Raw genomic sequence first — 21,562 nt, forward strand, 5'->3', positions numbered from 1 at the left:
CAAGGAGCTGATCCAACTTAGTTGTCTACTAGCAGATGGACTAAAGTTGAAAAATTGTGTCACTGTTTGTTACAGCTTGACCAGCTTGACCTGATCAAGTAAATACTAATGCATTGCGCGACCGTGTCACAACTGGTTGGGTCTATTATTGTGAAGGGGTGCACCTTTGTCAGTCGATTGTCAACATGTCCGAACAGCCAAGACAAAGTGGCCGTTTGACATCTCAGTGTCGAGAAATCGTCAGCAATGTCCTAACTTTCTTAAGCTTAAAAAAAGAAGCTACATATGGTTTAATGTTTCCGATTCTGGCTTTTTAGGCAGCTCGCTGCAACATTAATAACATTCTCTGCTCCCCTATTTAATGAAGTTAACTCGACCTGCCGTTTGTTCCATTTGACCTCCCGGGTCATGCATATGTAGAGTAGCTCAGGTCAAGCTGAACAATCATTACATGTTGTGCAACATCTTTCACGAGTACAGTCAGCAAATATACATAGATTTAGATTAGAGAGTTAATGAAGAACTTTGATCTACCAGTATCATATTAAGCTACCGGTAGCTACCAGTATCTGTAGGCACTAGAAAGTTATTTATTGAAATTTATCTAATGTAGGCCAAGGTCCTTAGCTTGAACTAGGTCAAGGTCATTGATGCAACCTTGGCCAAAGTCATTACCATGGTCATGGTAAAGGTCATTGGCATGGTCTGGGTCAAGGTCATTGCCATTATCTGGGCCAGGCTAACCTTTTGCAAGGTCAAACTTTGTGTAACAGTTGTACGAGGTATTTAATGTCTTGCGTGATGCTAAATAAAGTTCATATGAGTATAATTCACCTCTGTTACATTTCGTGATTCAATGTCAATGGTGTTTATATTCTTTGAATGTGTTTGCTTGGCGTGATGCAAGACAGTAGACATATATGTATACGTTGTTTGTGTACTGTTGAATCTGTTACCATGGTTACCCAAACTTGTTTGTACATTCTGTATGTGTTGTATATTTTGCATATTTGCACACCACTGTGAACGTAGAGATATGTACAGTACTTGTCATCCGGTATGGAATTGTTGTCTGTTGCAAATAGATAAAAGTTTATCGTCAGTGTGATGAAGATCGCCATGTCATTTTGCATCAGCCAACAGGATATTTTTGATTCAAAGAACAATGTTCCTGATTTTTTGTTAGATGTATACATATATTCTAGATTAAAGAGATCATGACTTCAATTATCTGTCAGATCATAATCATTCTACTGTTTTTATGCTATATCGTGCAACATCAAGAACTATTACTGCTTTATGAACCTTTTATATTCCGCTTCTGTTTTGTTAGCTTCTAATATTACGCTTTAGTAGTATTATCTGATGCATGTTTTGAAAGGATTTCATTAATTCAGTGTAAATATCAGTCATTACAAGCATAATTCATTTATTCTTCCAGGGAAATTGATCACTTTGAAAATCATGTTAATTTTCATTCATTTAATCTTATTTTCTGCTTATTGCTTTTTACTGAGCTTACGCACACAGTTATCTCCCTTGAATTTTGAATACCTGCAGAAGGTATGATCATTTATTGTAGGTGGATGGTGAGTGTAAAATAAGGTCATGAAAAAATAAATCACAACTAAAGGCATAAAAAAAAATAATAATAATCTGGTTAATTTTGCAAATGAAAAATTATGCATTAGTTAGAGAATTTCGTCTGGGGGTCATTTCTGTGATAGTCCTGATTGCAAGGTTCAGATATTGTTAGAGAAGATATCAAAAGAAATTGATAAACAATAGATCCAATAAATTTGTTTGAAACATCTGTACAGTAGAATATATCCAGACTCCATTGCTGGACCGTTACCTGTGCAAAGCTCTGCAGTATGTAGAGGCAAGGAGGCAAAACGTTGCTGCATGGAGCTTGGCATTTATAGCTTTAAGACTATTAGGTGACATTAGTGTTGATCACACAGAAAGGACTTCGAGGGATGTGCTGAATTTTCATTTGTTACTGGAGTTTTGAGCAGGAAGTCTGTATGTTAATCTGTTTTTGACCAAAAATTCTGTAAACTGGGCTGGTATAAATTCATATCACCACAATTTACATATTTAGCTTCCTGTTCTAGTAACCACGCCCTGGCCAGCTTCTTCATCAACCTGCTAGAAATTAAGATAAGTGCCCCAAAGTAAAACCCTTATTTAAAACATTTCTGGTGTATGTTATGGGTTCTTAACTGAAAACATCAGAAGGGGGTTATTATTGCCTTGTAACTATTTTCAGAAAAGTTCTTGTTTTTAATGTTGTTTCTTCAACACTGCTCATATTCTGAAAACTTTTGTTACTTTTAAAAAATCTGTTCTCAGCTTTTAAGTGCCCAGAATGCTTATGACGGATAATAGGGTAATTGCCATTTCTTTGGAGTTAGACTTGCTGGCTATCTGGGTTGACTATTTCTTTGATAGGGTTCAGCTTGAAGAATGTGAGAATTGGTTTGAATTTTGTCAAATTTATCAGGATTCTGACAAGAAACAAAATGAATCTGAAATGAGGAAATAGATTAAGAAATGTGAGTAATTGTAATGTTTTTAAGATAAGAAACAAGGAGCAGTATATATTTTGTATTAAGCCTTGAGGATTTCTTGCTAGTATACTGAGATCATTACATCATCAAGTTTGGTGGTTTGAAGGCATATCATTATTGTAATATTATAACAGTGTAGGTCGAAGGTGTGATGTCATAACATGATTATGATTACCTCATGCATGTATGTGACATGACTGGAAGAATTATCATACCAGTGATATAACTATTAATAGATCAATCAGTACTACACATGTAAGATTGAGGGAAAAATCTTCTCAACATTGCAGTTTAATACATGAAAACATTGATTTCATTTCATGAAAATCTAATGGACATTAATTACCTGCTTTGTATAAAGATGTCAACAGAAAGGGAACTCTCGACATGGTTGTCTGCTATAAATAGAATTATATAGATCACAGTGTAAAATAATGCAACCACTTGCTCATGTGTTCATTGCAGTGCATGTTTTGCATGAAATCAAACTTCTCAACTGAAAGTACTCTTGTATAGACATTATTTTGTTTTTATTTATCAGATTCTTAAAAACTAAAACTCATAGGTGAGAGAACAGATAGGTGAGAGAACAGGAAGGTGTTTCATACCTTGTACTTTTATCAAACTGTTTTAAAATGTTAAATAAAAATATATGCTTGAAAAAAATTCGGCACCATTACTACATATTTGTATGTGCCAAACTGTATATGTCTCTTTTGGAAAAACAAAGAATATTGACCTTTTTTGAAAATGTCTAAAAACTGTTACCTTCTGAAACGTTTGTACAAGAACACAGTGTACTGTTTCAGTGGGTGACAAGTCTCTGTGTGTGATGTAAAGAGGTACCGCAGGCAAATGAAATACGGTCCAGAGACGAATACTAAAGTTTCAAAACTTATTATTATTACTTCTGTATTTCAACAAAAGGAAAAAGTGTGAAGTAAATCATTGCTTTGTCAGGAAATTATTTCAGGGAGGTAAGGGTAATGACGTACTGAACCTTTTCCTTGATGTGTAGATCTTGACTAAGCGGTCCTGGTACAGACTAATGTGTGATAAAGGATCATGTTTTTAATTATGTGACACCCTATCTTCTTTGTTGGCTCTGATTGTGAGACAATGTTTTATTGTTTTATATGCTTGCAATATTAATACATATATTATATATGAACAAGATAAAACAGTATTGGTATCTTGGAAAAATATTGGTCAGTGAAGTTATTTGAATTATGCTAATTTATTAATTTTGCAATATAATTTATTTCCTTGACGCTTGACACAAAGATTGTATTGTAAGTTTTTCAGTATTTTATTTACAATAATAGCTAAAATGAACTTATGGGACCTATATATAGTTTTATAAAGCTGAACGTTTATTTAATAGTAAGGGCATTTGGGTTTGTTAATACCATTGAGCTTGCTGTATGGCTGAAGCCTTTGTTCATAGTGCCAAAGACTAATGTTCAGTCAAGGTTGACATGGATACAAGGCCTGGTGATCCCACTATGCTGCAATATTACCATTGAATCAGTTAGCCAAATTCATTCATTCATTTGGTAATTATTAAGGAAAATCACAAATGATTGTTGATTACCTTACTCATCTGTTGAGCGCCCAGAAATCAGCACCTACATGTTTTGAAGACGAGTGTTAAATATTAGATGATACGCTTTCGGTATTTGGTATTGTCGGACATTATTTTGAAATATTGATATAATGATTTTTTAATGATTGTAATTGTTGATCTAAAATAAGTGACTCCGTTGAAGTGTTTGATTCTGGGCACTTGTCACATTGATAATAGCAGGGACTATAAAATGACAAGAATATTTCATAGTCTCTGATTATTGTAAACCAATTTGAGATATTTATTTATATGGAAATGGTGAACATCATGCTGAAACTGTAGAAGGGTACTAGAAGATTTTGAAAACATGAGACATCTGATAGTGTGTGAGCCACAGCCACCATGGAAGGGATCTGGAGATTCAGCGAAATGATAATAGCATTGCCAGAATATTTAGTTGTCCTTGTGGTCATCATGCTTGACCGCTGTCTGACCAGTGGCTGTAGCTAGATGATGATGGAGGTGCCATCTGACTGTACCGTTTATAGATTTGTCTGAATGTCAGAAGTTGTACAGAATGTTAATAAATATACTGCATTGGAACCTCGTGTGGTCTGTCTTTCTCTGGTGATTCCAGGTAAATACATTGGTGTCCGGAAACCTGGGGTTGTTATGGGGTGACAAAGTGGATTTGATGGTCAGTTTTGGTGACGTAATTGATTGTATGTCATCGTATTTATGATATCACTCAATGGATTGTATGGAGGCTTGTTTGTTTCACACCGCACTCAGCAACATTCCAGCTATATGGCGGCGGTTTGTGAATAATCCAGTCTGGACCAGACAATTCAGTGATCAACAGTATGAACATTCATCTAGGCAATTGGGATACAGACACACAGTTTATTCAACATTTTAGGCCAAACGGCCTATAGTACAGATACATATTTTCAAAGTTTACATACTTATCACGTTTTACATCTGTATATAAATGCATTTTTCAGAAAACAAGCAACAGAGGTAATAACAGAGGGTACGATGACATGTGTCAATCAAGTCAACAAACCTGACCACCCGATCCTGTCGCATCTTATGACAAGCATGGGTTGCTGAAGATCAATTGTAATCCGGATCTTCACGGATGGCCTTTTAGTGCCACAGTCTAATTATACGTATTACATTTACTACCGGTATATTATAATCTACCAAGGAGAAGGTGTTATCTGCTATGGATTATTTTATCGTGAAAATTAAGAAAAACCCAAACAAATGAAAACAAACCACGAAAACAAACCATATATTTAAATACTCTATATACAATTAAATATATTCATATAAACTATATCGAGTGTTTGTAAAATCCGTCCAAAAAGGATCGCAACTTAATAAGACGATATCACAATCTGAGTTACGATGCACACGTTTGTTGGGAGTGACACACACACGATTGTAATACAAGGAGATGAGAAAGTGTCTTCCCGGTGCATGAAAGCCGCATCGACGTAGACGATAAATATATTTAAATTGTGGCACAAATATGCTTTCACAGGATTGCATGGTCCTGACTTGAGACATTAAACCAAAGGCCTTTTTTAATTTCAGTGTGCACAGACCCATGAGAATATAACACATCTCGAACTGCAGAAATTCTGCTGGCTTGACAAAGTTCTTTACAGCTCTTTCTCAACATCATGACACGAAGGACCGGGCTGTTATGAAACGTAATGGAAAGTGTACGATTGTTTCATGTTTCATGGACAAATAAAGAGCTGACTTACCTTTAGATTTAGCTGCGATAGAAACAGAATTTAGAATGGCACCAGCGCCATTGTGGAGAAGACCCGTGAAGATCCAGGTTAAAATTAATCTTCATCAACCCATGCTTGTTGTAAGAGGCGACTAACGGGATCGGGTGGTCAGGCTCGCTGACTTGGTTGACACATGTCATCGGTTCCCAACTGCGCAGATAGGTGCTCATGCTGTTGATCACTGGATTGTCTGATCCAGACTCGATTATTTACAGACCGTCGCCATATAGCTGGAATATTGCTGAGTGCGGCGTAAAACAACAAACCAACAACCATTGTGGTAGTAATGTGTGAAGATTCGAGGCTAATATTTTTCGTCTGCCGTTCTGCATTTAGGAAACATAAACCTGTGTATATCAATTGACATAAAATGGTCAAGTACTTCCTGAAACCCTTTATTTTCACCAGACAAGATGGACATTGTACCTCTTTTACGCAGGTACAACTCTCCCCAAAACTTGGGTCTTTGTAAGATCAAATGGTATAACGTAAAACACAGCTATACTGTGACACGATGTAAGTATTCGATGCAGTCACATTGGTTGAGAGTCATTATATTTGACTGGACCGTGGAAATCTGGACTTCTTTACTCTGCATACATACGTTTTCTTCCAAACCGAAAGTTATTTAAAAAATACAATGGTTTTTTGGCGATAAGTAAAGTTTCGTCAACATTTATCCTAAAAACCCTTCTTTATGAATAATTGCTGACAACTATTCCATAAGGGACATTGAAGTATTTTCGCAATATCAATATGTTTTAGATTTAACAACGAGTATAATACGCCGTCTTTCAACACTGTAAAAACCTAAAAACAAACATTACAAATGTACGTCCGTGTGTTTCAAAACTCGGTAAATTCAAATAGAAAAAAACAAAATAGCACGAAACACTGAACACTGATGTCATCTCATGAAAGCCAAACACTTAACACAACAAGTCCAAAGTCAAATGGGAATCTCCGAAATGAAAACGAAACACAATATATACAGGAAATCGAAAACTATTCCCGCCTCTGTGCAATATATTCCCCTGCTTTGAAAAGTTTTTGATTTTTTTCTCAAGAAAAACAATTTGAGATTATGGATATTTTGAGGGATATTTCTGTGGTGTGCTAAGTCTTCACTAAAATAGTACTACACAGAAATTCATGGTTCTCGAACTTCAGTATACAGGGTTAGGTTTGGGATACTGAATTTTCAGTTTACTTTTCATCCGTTATCATTTGATTTTTGGCGTTTAAGCATGTTTTTTCTGTATTCCGTGTTTTTTGCGAGACGCTGTTGTCAATAGTCAGAGATTTATGTCGATTTCGTTTCTTTTCCCAAAATGTAAGTGAGAATGGAAACGAAATGCTAACACGTCGAACATGTTTTGTGTCCCCTCCAAGCTGGCGTATGTCCTGTCAATGAGTGAGTGAGTGAAGTTTAGTTTTACGCCGCACTCAGCAATATTCCAGCTATATGGCGGCGGTCTGTAAATAATCGAGTCTGGACCAGACAATCCAGTGATCAACAGCATGAGCATCGATCTGCGCAATTGGGTACCGATGACATGTGCCAACCAAGTCAGCGAGTCTGACCACCCGATCCCGTTAGTCGCCTCTTACGACAAGCACAGTCGCCTTTTGTGGCAAGCATGGGTTGCTGAAGACCTATTCTACCCCGGATCTTCACGGGTCCCTGTTAATGAAGATGCGATGAAGTCATAACGCAAGGACACGAAATGTTGAAGATTTATGCTACATTCATGTTTATTTTTCCTTTAAATATTTGATAAGATCTTTTTTCGACCGTTAGCCACGTGAAACCAGGCATGTTGGCAGGCTACATAGACTATTACGGCCTTCTCAATGAGTACGGGGCGGTGGGAGTAGCTTAGTGGTTAAAGCGTTCGCTCGTCACGCTGAAGACCCGGGTTCAATTCCCCACATGGGAACAAAGGGTGAAGCTAATTTCTCGCTGCGATATTGCTGGAATATTGCTAAAAGCGGCGTGAAGCCTTATTCAATTTCTGGTCAGGTAATCAGAAGTTCATTTGCTCTCTGGTCGGAGACTTTTCAACTTGACCACGGAGTGCTCCAAAAGAGCCTGTCGAACGTCTTTCCTCGTACATTAACTCGACATCGATAATGTTTAGCTGACCTCACCCTCTGTATCAACACAGCATTATCAAGCATCCTGCCACTCAGCCTGAAACTGATCTGAATGATATTAATATTTGATGTATACTCCGCAGGTAGCTGACATACACATTAAATATACAGTTCCCCTGTACGCACTGGCCATGTGTTGTTTTGAAATAATTTTTTAACAAATTAATCTCATTATGCACTTAGTAAAACAATGGGGACCGAAGCTGAAGACACCGATGTAAAGATAGGGGCTGAGTGAGTTTAGTTTTACGCCGCACTCAGCAATATTCCAGTTATATGGCGGCGGTCTGTAAATAATCGAGTCTGGACCAGACAATCCAGTGATCAACAGCTTGAACATCGATCTGCGCAATTGGGTACCGATGACATGTGCCAACCAAGTCAGCGAGCCTGACCACCCGATCCCGTTAGTCGCCTCTTACGACAAGATAGTCGCCTTTTGTGGCAAGCATGGGTTGCTGAAGATCTATTCTACCCCGGATCTTCACGGGTCCCTGTTAATGAAGATGCGATGAAGTCATAACGCAAGGACACGCAATATTGAAGATTTATTCTACATTCATGTTTATTTTTCCTTTAAGCATTTGATAAGATCTTTTTTCGACCGTTAGCCACGTAAAACCATTCATGTTGGCAGGCTACATAAACTATTACGGCCTTCTCAATGAGTACGGGGCGGTGGGAGTAGCTTAGTGGTTAAAGCGTTCGCTCGTCACGCTGAAGACCCGGGTTCAATTCCCCACATGGGAACAAAGGGTGAAGCTAATTTCTCGCTGCGATATTGCTGGAATATTGCTAAAAGCGGCGTAAAGCCTTATTCAATTTCTGGTCAGTTAACCAGAAGTTCATTTGCTCTCTGGTCGGAGACTTTATCCACTTGACCACGGAGTGCTCCAAAGAGCCTGTCGAACGTCTTTCCTCGTACATTAACTCGACATCGATAATGTTTAGCTGACCTCACCCTCTATATCAACACAGCATTATCAAGCATCCTGCCACCCAGCCTGAAACTAATCTGAATGATATTAATATTTGATGTATATTCCGCAGGTAGCTGACATACACATTAAATATACAGTTCCCCTGTAATCACTGGCCATGTGTTGTTTTGAAATAAGTTTTTTAACAAATTAATCTCATTATGCACTTAGTAAAACAATGGGGGACCGAAGCTGAAGACACCGATGTAAAGATAGGGGCGATGGGGTAGCCTAGTGGTCAAAGCATTCGCTCGTCACGCCGAAGGCCCGGGTTTGATTCCCCACATGGGTACAACGTGTGAAGTCCGTTTCAGGTGTCCACCGCTGATGTTGCTAAAGCGGCGAAAAACCATACTCACTCACTTGTACATTTGGCACACTTTACTGAGTGAGTTTAGTTTTACGCCACTTTTAGCAACATTCCAGCAATATCTCGGCGTGGGGACACCAGAAATTGTGCCCATGTGGGGAATCGAACCCGGGCTTTTGGCGTGACGAGCGAACGCTTGAACCACTAGGCTACCCCACCATCGTGTAATGTGGGAGAAAACCCGAAGTCTTTGGCAGTTATGGAAGTCTCAAAGATTTTCGGCAATGTAAAATGAATTCGGGAAAGAACAATGTATGCCATATTTGGTCTAGAAAGCGAATTTGCATCATCAACAAATCCTGGATGCTGCATTTGCACTAAGGAGAAATCACGAGAATCGGTTTATTCTATTAGAAATATTTGATTAATTCTCCGACTTACAATGTAATGGCTGATAAAAATGTGTGAATTATTTTGCATAATGAACTGCGGTTGAATTAGTCTACAGTTTTAAAATGCAGTTTGAGAATGGCAAGTGAATTTATGGTTCAGAACCGAAAGAACAATAGCGTGACGTCATCACATTGGTTAAAATTGGAAGATGGCACAGCATCAAAAGGGAATGAATTTCGTGCATTTAACAAACTGTAAGTAAAAAGAAAGACGGAATTTCATTTTACGCCTAGGGTAATTATTACTGTAAGTACGAAAAAAAAACACGGTCGCGAACGAGAACCCCTGGAAGCCAAACACATCATGCTATACTATTTTGTCCGCTGGAAAACTCCATTAATAAAACATTGGGCACCAGATACTGTAATTAGATTTTAAATATTCAAATCTCTTCACATTCTTGTCGAAATAGCACTATTGTTTCGGTGGTCCGAAAAAGGAAGTTTTTAATTGCCAGTACCATGTAGAAATTAATCAAAGACATTAAGCAATAAATAACCAAACTTAGAATTGGTGTTTATGGGTCAAGGTCATTTGCAGAGGCGTTAGAGTGAGTGAGGTGGGATAACGCTGATTTAAACTGTATTTCAGATATGTTAGGGCGTGTCAACCTAATGGAAGTCATCGAACGATAACCTGAGAGTTGAAGACCTAAAGAATCACGTGATCTGTATACGTCACAATGGAATTCGTTGGATGAATGCGACAACAGGGTTATGATCGGATTATGTTGCATAATGGTCAAATATCCAGTTCCCTTCCTCTAATTTACCCACCTGGGTTATATTAGGAGTGCAGTGAAAGCGCTTCGTTTGTCTCATATTTGGATCTTAGTGTTAAGTTTCGGAGAGACAAAAGAATCCCCATAAGACTGTATGACAAGAGGAATGGCTTCATCTTTTAAAAGACCCGTGAATATCCGGGTTAGAATTGGTCTTCAGCAACCCATGCTTGTCGTAAGAGGTGACTAACGGGATCGGGTGGTCAGGCTCACTGACTTGATTGACACTTGTCATCGGTTCCCAATTGCGTAGATCGATGCTCATGCTGTTGATCACTGTATTGTCTGGTCCAGACTCGATTATTTACAGACCGCTGTCATATAGCTGGAATATTGCTGAGTTTAACAGCAAACAAACAAAAATGAACTTTCAAAGTGAACTTTCCTTTTATGTCGTGCACTGTTCCAGCAGTTACTGCTTGTTGTTTACATTTCACAAGTTTTGAGGTAGAGTCGGGCAAATTCTTTCTAAAAAACCGATTTTGATCAATGTCATAACATTCAAGGTTTTAGTAAAACTTTCAAACTAGACATGCGGAATGCATTTCCAAAGTTGACGCATCAGTGACGAAGATGCAATTCATATGTCAAATACAATTCCCTATTTTGACTTGTGCTATAGTCTCGTGTAGTTTTGTCCAGGAGGACAATTGACTTGCCTTTGCGTGCGTTTGTGAGGGGTGCCGTAGGTGGGACATGATACGCTCACCTGGTATCAGCACTGTTTGATTCATAAACACATCTAAAGTTAAAATATAAATCGTACAACGGAATCTGCTTTCTATTATTATCATTATTATTACTTTTGAAATATTTTGTTGCTTTGATATATAATTACAAGTCAGGAAATAATCATTGACTGGGTGTTAATGAAGAGTGAGTGAGTTTGGTTTTACGCCACTTGTAGCAAAAATCCAGCAATATCAGAGCAGGTACACCTGAAATGGGCGTTACACATTGTACGTGTACATGTGGGGAATCGAACCGAGGTCTTCTGCGTGAACGCTTTAGCCACTCGACTACCCCAACGCTCCGTTTATGAAGAAAATATGCTCAAAGAACGATATGATAAAACATTAAATATATTTTAGGAAAACGTCGGTGTTTTCGTTTAGTGATTGTCGACTGTCCAAAAACACTTTCCAAGCCTACTTTTCAATGATTGTTGAGTCAAGTTCTGAGGTTTTCTTTCTTTCTCCTATAGCTTTACAATAAAAAGTTGCGAGAACGTAGGTAGGTATCGAAATGTGTTGATTAAATAGCACCTGTAAACACCTTTTGAATGTGATTTGAATGTATTTTTGTCTTTGCGATAGCTAACTCAGATGAAAGGAAAACAACGGGCGTTTACAAGATAGTCACGAAAGCAGACGTAACATATTATCAATTCTCGTCAAATATCTGTTGACGCATCTGAAAGATATGACCAGTTCAATTCACATTTGGCGATTTACGATGCGATAACCTTTAAACCATTTTTATGACAGGTATTGTGACGCGCGCACTGCTGTTTGCATGGAAAACACGTGGAGGTACTCATTGTAACCCGATATTCACATGTCAGGACAACTGTTAAATAAACACCAGTGATTCGCACGAGCGAATCGTGCACAACGGCACAGGACGGGTCCAGTGTTGAGACATCAGAGCACGTGCAGATCGTGCTTCTCGCTCACAATGTGCGAACCGAGTCGTTGTCCAGGCATGGGATTCTGATGAAGGAAATGGATGTGCTACCTTTGTTTTTTCTTTGTCAAATCACAAATGATGTGAAAACCATTTAATTATACGGAATTATGATTTAAATGAAGTAAGACTAGTTGAACGTGATATATGTTTTAAAGCGTGTAAGGTTTAAATTTACTACATGTCCACGGTGGTGTAGTAGTGGTTAAAGCGTCATGACCCGGGTTCGATTCCCCACATACGGTGTTATGATTTAAATGAAGTAAGACTAGTTGAACGTGATATATGTTTTAAAGCGTGTTAGGTTTAAATTTACTACATGTCCAGGGTGGTGTAGTAGTGGTTAAAGCGTCATGACCCGGGTTCGATTCCCCACATGGGTACAATGTGTTAAGCACATTTCTGGTGTCCCCCGCCGTGATACTGCTGGAATATTGCTAAAAGCAACGTAAAACTAAACTCACTCACTCACCCTTCATCCATCCCACACCATGAGAACATGCAAACATCTTCTTCAACATGGCATGATGTATTCACACGTGTTTGTGTCGTGAGTTGCCTGTAAAGATAGAACATGTGGTAATTTACTCAATATGTTGTAATGTTTTAATTTTTTTTCACAGAATCGTCATGCAAAATAAATTGAACTGTTGTTTGGACAAAATGGATGTGTACATTTGTGGTTGACAGCTTCGGTACCCGTGAAGATCCGGGTTAGAATTTGTCTTCAGCAACCCATGCTTGTAACGGGGTACTAACGGGATCGGGTGGTCAGGCTCTACATGGCTTGGTTGTGATCGTATCGATGCTCATGTTAATGTATCAATTTACACACTATAGTACTGTCGGAAATAGAAAAAACTGTATTTTCTCATTTATCTCTACAATTTTTGTAGTTGATATGTGAAAGTGTGAAATATCTGTTAAACTAAGTTCGGCCTGACTACAGTCTCAGTGGTAGAGAGATAGGAAACGGAGAAAAAGGACTTTACTGAGGGGAAATTAGTGCAGAAATGAGCAATGCGGTTTTTTTCTAAGTTCAAAAAGACTTATTTGGAACACACCATGGCTTTATGCAAATTAGTGTGCGACGATATTGTATTACGAAGGACACTTTTTAAATGCCTAATTGAAATTAGACATAGATTCATTATAAACGATAGCTGACGTAAAAAATAATAACTTTTATGCCGAAACTATTAAGGATGTAGCTACCATGCAGTCTCACTGTCACTATAAAAAGAAACAGATAGGAGGGGTCGTCTCAAAAGCAAAACCTGGGGTCGGGTTGGGGGATAGAGATATCAGCTAAGATAAGATAATCCTTTAGGGCAATTATACTGGGGAGGTACACGGCACGTCATAACAATTTACAAATAATATCCAGTCCTGTCCATCTTCGGGTGGTCATGCCACCTATATACTACGATGCGGTTCTATGGTTTTCGGGTATCATATTCTTTTACATATGTCAACATAAACTTTATGAAAGAAAGACACGTACAGTCCGTTTGAGTCAGAAACGGACCGATGAATTGCAAATTTTATCATTGTACAAAATTGCCACATAAATATAAATAGTACACATGTTTATCATTTACTAATACCCAACAGCTTTCTTATATTTGAAAATTTTCCGTACTCCTCCAAAAAAGTTCTTTAAGAAACTATCATTAAAATTTTGACACAGTTCACTATTTGTTACGAGGGAGGAGTGCAGAGAAAGGGACAGCCAGGTGTTCGAGAAAGGATGGAGACGGCACAGCACAGGCTAATGAATCAATAACTTGGTGGGCACTTGTGCACGTGCTTCTCGAACACCTGGCTGTCCCTTTCTCTGCACTCCTCCCTCGTAACAAATAGTGAACTGTGTCAAAATTTTAATGATAGTTTAATTTTAATGCCGAGCGACCTTCCGCTCTCCGGGCGGACGCTCTAACCACTACACCACGGAGGCGGTCGCCCCCGTAGTGGGTTATTTCGACATATGCTATTTGCAATTGTGTAAATTTTAGGGATACAGAGTAAACAGCCTAAAAACAGTTTGATTCTATTTCCGACAGTACTTTAGTTAGACTTAGCATGTCAAGAAATAACAACATTGAGCCATAGTGAATGGGTGCGTACGGTTTTGCAATATTCCAGCAATAATATGGCGGGGGACACCAGAAATGGGACTCACCCATTGCATCCATGTGGACAATCGAACCGGGATCTGCGGCCACCTTTTGTTTTACTTGGTTATTGAGAATCATATTCCAAATCCATTTGGTCGGTTGCTGAGTTAAACATGAAGGAAATGATTTTTTATCGAGATAAATACAGAAAATGCATTTAAAAAAAATAACTTGACATACTCGGTCACAAGCAGAAATGATATTCACCATTATGTGTTATTATACATGTAATTTCTTTCGAGAGAATGGTCGGTGGGGTAGCCTAGTGGTCAAAGCGTTTTCGCTCGCCCCCGATCGTGATGTTGCTGGAATATTGCTAAAAGCGGCATAAAACTCACTAAATCTTCCGAGAGGTGTATTTGTGTGTAAAAGCATATACGGTATATAACAATTACAAAATACCCTCATTATTATACATAAATGACTTACTAAGTTTATGGAACCCAAATGCATACACATGTCCTTTATAAAACGCCAAGTGGGAGAGCGAGCAAGCTGTAAAAGGATTTCCAAATTTGATCATGCTTTCTGATTCACAGGTTTCCTTCTGTGGAAGGACTGGTTTATAGATGTTTTACCACATGTCATTATACGGCGACTAACAACATTCATTCACTCCCACTCCTTCTCGTGACACGTCTCTTGTAACCATCATTAAAAACGACGTTTCAATATTTTCAAGTATTACATGAATATAATCTTCAACCAAACGTGCATTACGCTATACATGCCTTCCAAGCTTTTTTGTCAAAAAATCCTTTTGCGCAGATTATTCTGAGACGATTAAAACACTGCATGATTAAAACGTGAATTTCGCCATTGCGAGTCATTTCAGATATCACCGAGATTAATTCTCTTTTGGCTATAGAAAATCTCTTTCAATGAAATGGGAATTTTGGTTTTTCATCCAATTGGAACTCATTTTACTTGCAAAAGCATTATCGTTTCAAGACATAAACGACACATTCGTATTACGATTATTAATTTCTGGAAGAAAAGGTGCCTAAGAAATCCTACAAACAGTAACTGTGAGATCGATGGACCTTGACAGGAGAAGTATAATTCTGGGACATCACAATGGTCCCACCACAATGGAGCTGCCCTGAATATGACTTACGGTTCCAAAGATATCCTACCATTTCATATTACAAGCATAGAACAATGCCGAAGAGAACGAACGCACATTACTGCAGGGATGCTGATGGAGAAGGTGGTGTTGGAATGACTGACAAGCATCACGCAAATGATTGTAATGGCACCGTGCCATTTTCTCTCAGACTAATGATTCTGTGTTACTCTGTATTAGAAGCTGAAAGCGTGATGGAAGGCAAGAAATGAAGGTTGAACCGTTGCCTCTTTCTTCTAAGGAACCAGAGGAAGTTGAGAAAAGCGTCTTCAGACTCGGCATCTCCGAGCTCAAAGCTGGGCACTAGCTAAACATTCATAAAAGATTTCTAATCCCCTTTTCGCGACTAAGTCGAAAATCAATTAGGTTATTGAATAACGGCCAAGAATTAGTGTTCTGACATTGAGAAGCGAAGCGGTGGTCACGCACTTCGTAGTCTCGTGGCTACAGGCGTGGACTTTGCTGGACAGGTGACCTTCCTTGCTGGATGACCCACGGGGTGGATGTGGTTGCTGGAGGTTTAACGAGGAGGGCGTTGTTAAAGCCGCAATGGCAGTGTCAAGGTTACGTCAAGTGTCAAGGTCATATTATGTGGCAGTTGTATATAGAGCTGCACACATACTCTCCATCTGGATCACATTTAGTAAAAGAACCTTCGCTTACGCTGCCTCAACCTTATAGAATGAGCTGCCTACACCCCTCAAAATAGCCTTCCTTCAAAAATAATCTCTTTATCATATAATGTCATTCATAAAATTACTCTAAAAATAGAAGCAAATCGTACGTGAATGTATACTGAACATCATTGAAAACGCACCAACTGTATTAGTTTGGATTTCCAAGAGCATAAATGAGCAATTGGTGTAAATTTTACATACTTTTGTAGTCCAATGATTGGTGAAGAAAAGAAACAAGAACCAATCCAGCAAAACAGTGAAGTTTTAATTCAGCTGACCATGAAAGAAAGATGGAGTCAAATTGGAAAGTCAGTAACGTGTATGACCACCGTTAGCAGCAACAAAAGCTGTGCAACGTCTCCTCATTGAACTGATAAGTCTCTGAATAATGTTTTGAGGCACTCTTGTTGCAAGGCATTCTCAAGTTCCCCAAGGTTGTTGATCTGTGGGCGACGTGAGAGGCGTTGGCCGATGTAATCCCATAAGTGTTCAATGGGAGACAAATCTGGTGACAATGCAGGCCATGGAAGTAGAGGGATGTTGTTGTTTGTCAGAAACTGTGTTGCAACACGTGCAGTGTGCGCTCGAGCATTGTCCTGCTGGAATGTGTGCAGATCTTGATGTTGGTTAAAGAAGGGAACGACGTTGTTCTGAAGAATGGCGTCACGGTAGTAAAGGGCATTCACTCTGCCACGACAAACTACCAGAGCGGTTTTATGATGATAACTGAACCCTCCCCACACCATAATGCTGCCTCCACTCTACCGATCTGTTTGCACAACACAGTCCTGATGGTAACGTTCTCCCCGTCGACGCCATACCCGTAGACGCCCGTAAGCATTTCGCAAGTGAAAACGTGACTCGTCGGAGAACACAACGCCATGCCAACGTCGTAACAACCACAAACGATGCTGTTCAGCCCATAGTCGGCGTTCACGGCGGTGTCTATCAGTCAGGATGGGTCCAACATAAGGGCGTCGACACCGTAATCCTGCCGCACGGAGACGGCGTCGGACGGTGGAAGCACTAATTAAACCACGTCGGCCTTGGACAGCGTTGACGGTTCTGGCAGCCGGCAACGTACGATCCCGAATATGGCGCCGAACAATGTCTCGATCTTGGCGAGGAGTGGTAACACGTGGCTGGCCAGGACGTTGGCGGTCCCTGGTGGTTCCTGTTTGTTGGTACCTATTGGCAAATCTTATGATGGTGGAATGATGGCAACCAAAGCGTCTGGCAATAAGCCTGCTTGATGTGCCAACCTGCAACATGCCCAACGCCCGTTCTCGTTCCTCTGGTGGCAATCTTGGCATTGCAAAATAAACTTTACTTGCAAAGGTACAGATAAAATGAAAACGGTTTTTTGCCGACGGTCATTTATACCCCTAATCAGCATGTTTTACGCATGCAATTTGTGCTTTTCGTGTGTGTTGTGCATGAATTTTGTTGTTGTCATGTGATGTGTTCCATGATGTGTTCGGGCAATCCGTTCTTTACTGTACAACATTATTTATTGTCTTTTGTGTTATTAACAACATTTCCAAAGTTCATTTTCACTCTCAAAACAATCCTATTACCATATTTCAAAATTTACAGGTGGTGCTTTTTCAATGATGTTCAGTATATATGAAGAGAACCGAACATTCGCGTAGGAATACTTAGCGGTACACCAAGGTGAAGGTCGTTCATGACGGCGCCAAATGGTTTGACTAGTCTAATACAGTGCAAACATAACTCATGCTTAAAATAAGATCTTTCTGTCTAAAAAAGAACAACAAAATCGGGCAGGATTTTCTTGGCAGTGTTTTTATTTTCATTGCGGGTCACCTCATCAATATCAGTTTTAGGATTCGCATATCGTGTATAGAGTTTTGTGAAAGTAGTTCGTGGATTGACGTAATTTGCATAGTTGGATACCGAGTTTATCAGATTGCTTTATTGCACCGATAACACCCTCCATTAGATGATATAAAAAACATTTCTTTCAAAAGACATTTTCTAAAAATCACCTTGTCTGAGTAGCGCACAGAACATACTACTGTGCTACACAATGCATATATCATTATCATTATTTCGTTATTGTGGGTAAATGGGTTTGAACCGACATGTATTTCATACATACCGTGTGTTAACTTAATGTGGGAAAGCCCGAAGTGACAGAGGTTGAAGCTTTAACAATCATGTTAAACCCGTCAGTATGTCACCAATAATGGGTGCAGACAGTCCATGGGACATAATTGGGGTGCAGCTGGGGCTCGAACCCGAACCAGATGCAGACGTATTGATCACTCGACCCAATAGTTCCCTTCCTAGTAACTTTAAACCGGATTGCGTTCAGTGTAATGATAAATAACTCGGATACCCGAAATTTTGGGACTGGTCATATATACTCTTAAAAAAGATGGAACTTCATTTTTAATTTACGATTGAAAACATTGGGAGATATATCGGAGTCAGTCAATGTTGATATGATAATAATGAATGTTTAGAGAGTGCATCACCTCTTGAAAGAGTGAGTGAGTGAGTTTAGTTTTACGCCACACTGAGCAATATTCCAGCTATATGGCGGCGGTCTGTAAATAATGGAGTCTGGACCAGACAATCGAGTGATCAACAGCATGAGCATCGACTGAGCAATTGGGATACAATGACACGTGTCAACCAGGTCAGCGAGCCTGACCACCCGATCCCGTCAGTCGCCTCTTGTATTCAGGACACAGAACAGTTGTAACCAGCTTTACGCTTGTTATACCAAGTCACTGAACCTGACCACCCGATCCCGTCAGTCGCCTCTTACGACAAGCATGGGTTACTGAAGATCTGTTCTAACCCGGACCTTCACGGGTCGCTCTTGAAAGATGATTGGTGTATGACGTGAAATTTGCATGCGTACGATTTTCACTTTCAAACAGAAAAAAACCCGGCTTGAAACAAACACTAACAACTGTGTGATGCAAGATGATTGTCAAAATTAATGGTCTTCAGTGATTTATCGACCTTCTTGAAAGCTGTCAAAATCAAGAAAATGACACTCCATGCACGTGTATGGAGCTACTGCGTTCTGCACGTGCATTCCATGCGTTGTGTTTAGGAGTGGTGATAAAGAGAAATGGTGGTGCGTTCATATGATGTTTGTCTTTGAAAAGTTTGTTAACGCCTATCCAAATTGAAAGTTCAGGGCTTGTAAGTCTCGTGAGGCGCCACTTCCGGTACTAAGCTGGTTCCCGTCTCCCTTTGCGCGCGCTAACTTGCGATATGCGAGACTGGGTCCAGCTTACTTCCTGTACCAGATTTCCGATGACAAGCGTATATTCAAGAAAGAGTTCTGGTTCCAAATTGCGCGATCACCAAATATGGCTTTACTAGAATGTGCCAGGTGTACAACCATGGCTGTTGACAGTCGTAATAGTTGGCTAATTGGGGAATGGATAGATCTGAAATTTATTATTCCTGCAAGGATTAGCGGCCCCTTACTGTCACCGAAAGTACTAAGGTCTCGCGAAGTTTAGTGACCTACTTACGGGCCATATTCTACCAGTTGTTGAATCCAATGAACCTGAAATTCACTTTCAGTTTCCACAGTTCTTGGTGTCCCTGGAGATATATTGCTGACATGTCACTGGATGCACGTATCCGGTGTCTCATTCACAGTCCGCAATGCCAAAGCTGTCATGCTGCCTTACTGAGGAGTCTCATAAACGATTACTCATATTGTACCAACGAAAACATTTGGTTCCACTTTCGGCTAAATTAGATACTCTGGCAAATATCAGTCTCGGCTTGTAATGAATGCAAAAAAATAGTTTCCCAGCTTAAATTGGGCAAACAAAAATATTCTGCTCTTAAAAGGAAATCCAAGAATCTTGAGACACAGACGCCTCCAATGCTAAACTAAACGCCATTGTTTGTTCAGCGATCACATCTCGGCTAAGTTTATTTCTGAGTTTGTTCCATCTGGGGAAAGAGCCAGTCTTGGAACCGCCTCTGAGATCAGGTCCGGCACGTCAACAGACACAACGCCTATACGTGATGCCAGTGTTTTTACGTTGAGTCAAAAGTTATTTAAACTCGAGACATTGGCCCTTCTGGCTCGTACAGTAATCGCTCGAAACGCCGCTAGGGGAGATTACCCACGGATCAGATTAAGGACACAATCCTTTGGTCGCCATCTTTCTCAAGAGTGTCCAGTTTTAGAGCCACCGGCCATTTTGATTCTCGCCTTCGTAATCCGTCTCTGCGATCCTTTTCCCACTCCACTGAACTATGACCTTATGGGCGTGATATCTAAGGGAAAATTCGCAGTTCTGATCGTATCGATCTCCCGGGAGTAATCTTTGTTAATCGTGACTAAAAAGCAGAAATGACCGCTCCCGGAGCAGTGGGATTTTCTCGGTAACAATACATTATTGTTCACAGCGACTCATACCGAAACGTTCCGACAAACCTAGACGTATTAGTTAGGTTCCAGGCAAAACCTGCTCCCAGTTTTATTAGAGGCAGGGGATTAAACGCACAATATCGTAAAAAGGAAATTGATTTTTATGTCAGGAAATTCAAAAAGGCCAGAGGCTATTTGGATCCTCGAATCATATGAGAAACTGGTTTGCCATAAAGAGCAAAATGAATATAGTATTTCAGTATTTAGAATAATATGTAAGTATAAGAAAGGACACGTCCCTGATATTGACGTTGGTGAGATAATGTTGCAAAACGGGTTTAGAATATACAAAGGATCATTGCCTTTAAAGCAAAAATAGTAAATTTAATGCCTGAAATCAGAGTAATATTTTCAATTACATGCGAGCCCGGGGTGATTTCCTGACCTGGGTCATTTTGCAGATGAGCACAACTGGAAACTGAACAGACTCGTAACTGAAACACAACCCTCTGTAGCTTCCAATATTTCAGAGTCGGAAACGTTTCCGAGAACATTTGCTTCAACGTTAAACCCTAAAAAGTGAGTAGGTTATGCCGCTTTTAGCAATATTCCAACAATATCACGTCAGGGGACACCAGAAATGGCTTCACACATTAAACCAATGTACAAGAACCCGGGTCTTCGGCGTGACGAGCGAAAGCTTTAATCCCCAGGCTACCTCACAACCCCAAACCCTAAGGAGACACTTTTTCAACACTAGTGGACCCCGTTATTTCGGTTACCTCGTAATCAGGACAAACATAACGGAACATCTGTGCAATTCGGTTATAACGAACTCAAAGTGACCGTGAATTTGAGTTCGTTATAACCATAGTTCCCTATACGCTTT

At 39.6% G+C, this 21,562-nt stretch overlaps 1 long non-coding RNA gene across 1 annotated transcript; it reads left to right on the forward strand.

Annotated features, from left to right (window-relative positions):
• Window positions 1–318: 318 nt before the first annotated feature.
• On the forward strand, window positions 319–18,302 carry LOC124257238. The gene is made up of 3 exons (XR_006893218.1): window positions 319–3,210; window positions 11,800–11,803; window positions 18,287–18,302. It is a non-coding gene; the product is annotated as an uncharacterized LOC124257238 (long non-coding RNA).
• The last annotated feature ends 3,260 nt before the right edge of the window (window positions 18,303–21,562 follow it).

Source organism: Haliotis rubra, unplaced genomic scaffold (genome assembly GCF_003918875.1).
Source record: "Haliotis rubra isolate DU_JTF1 unplaced genomic scaffold, ASM391887v1 Scf653, whole genome shotgun sequence".
Classification (NCBI taxonomy): Eukaryota; Metazoa; Mollusca; class Gastropoda; order Lepetellida; family Haliotidae; genus Haliotis; species Haliotis rubra.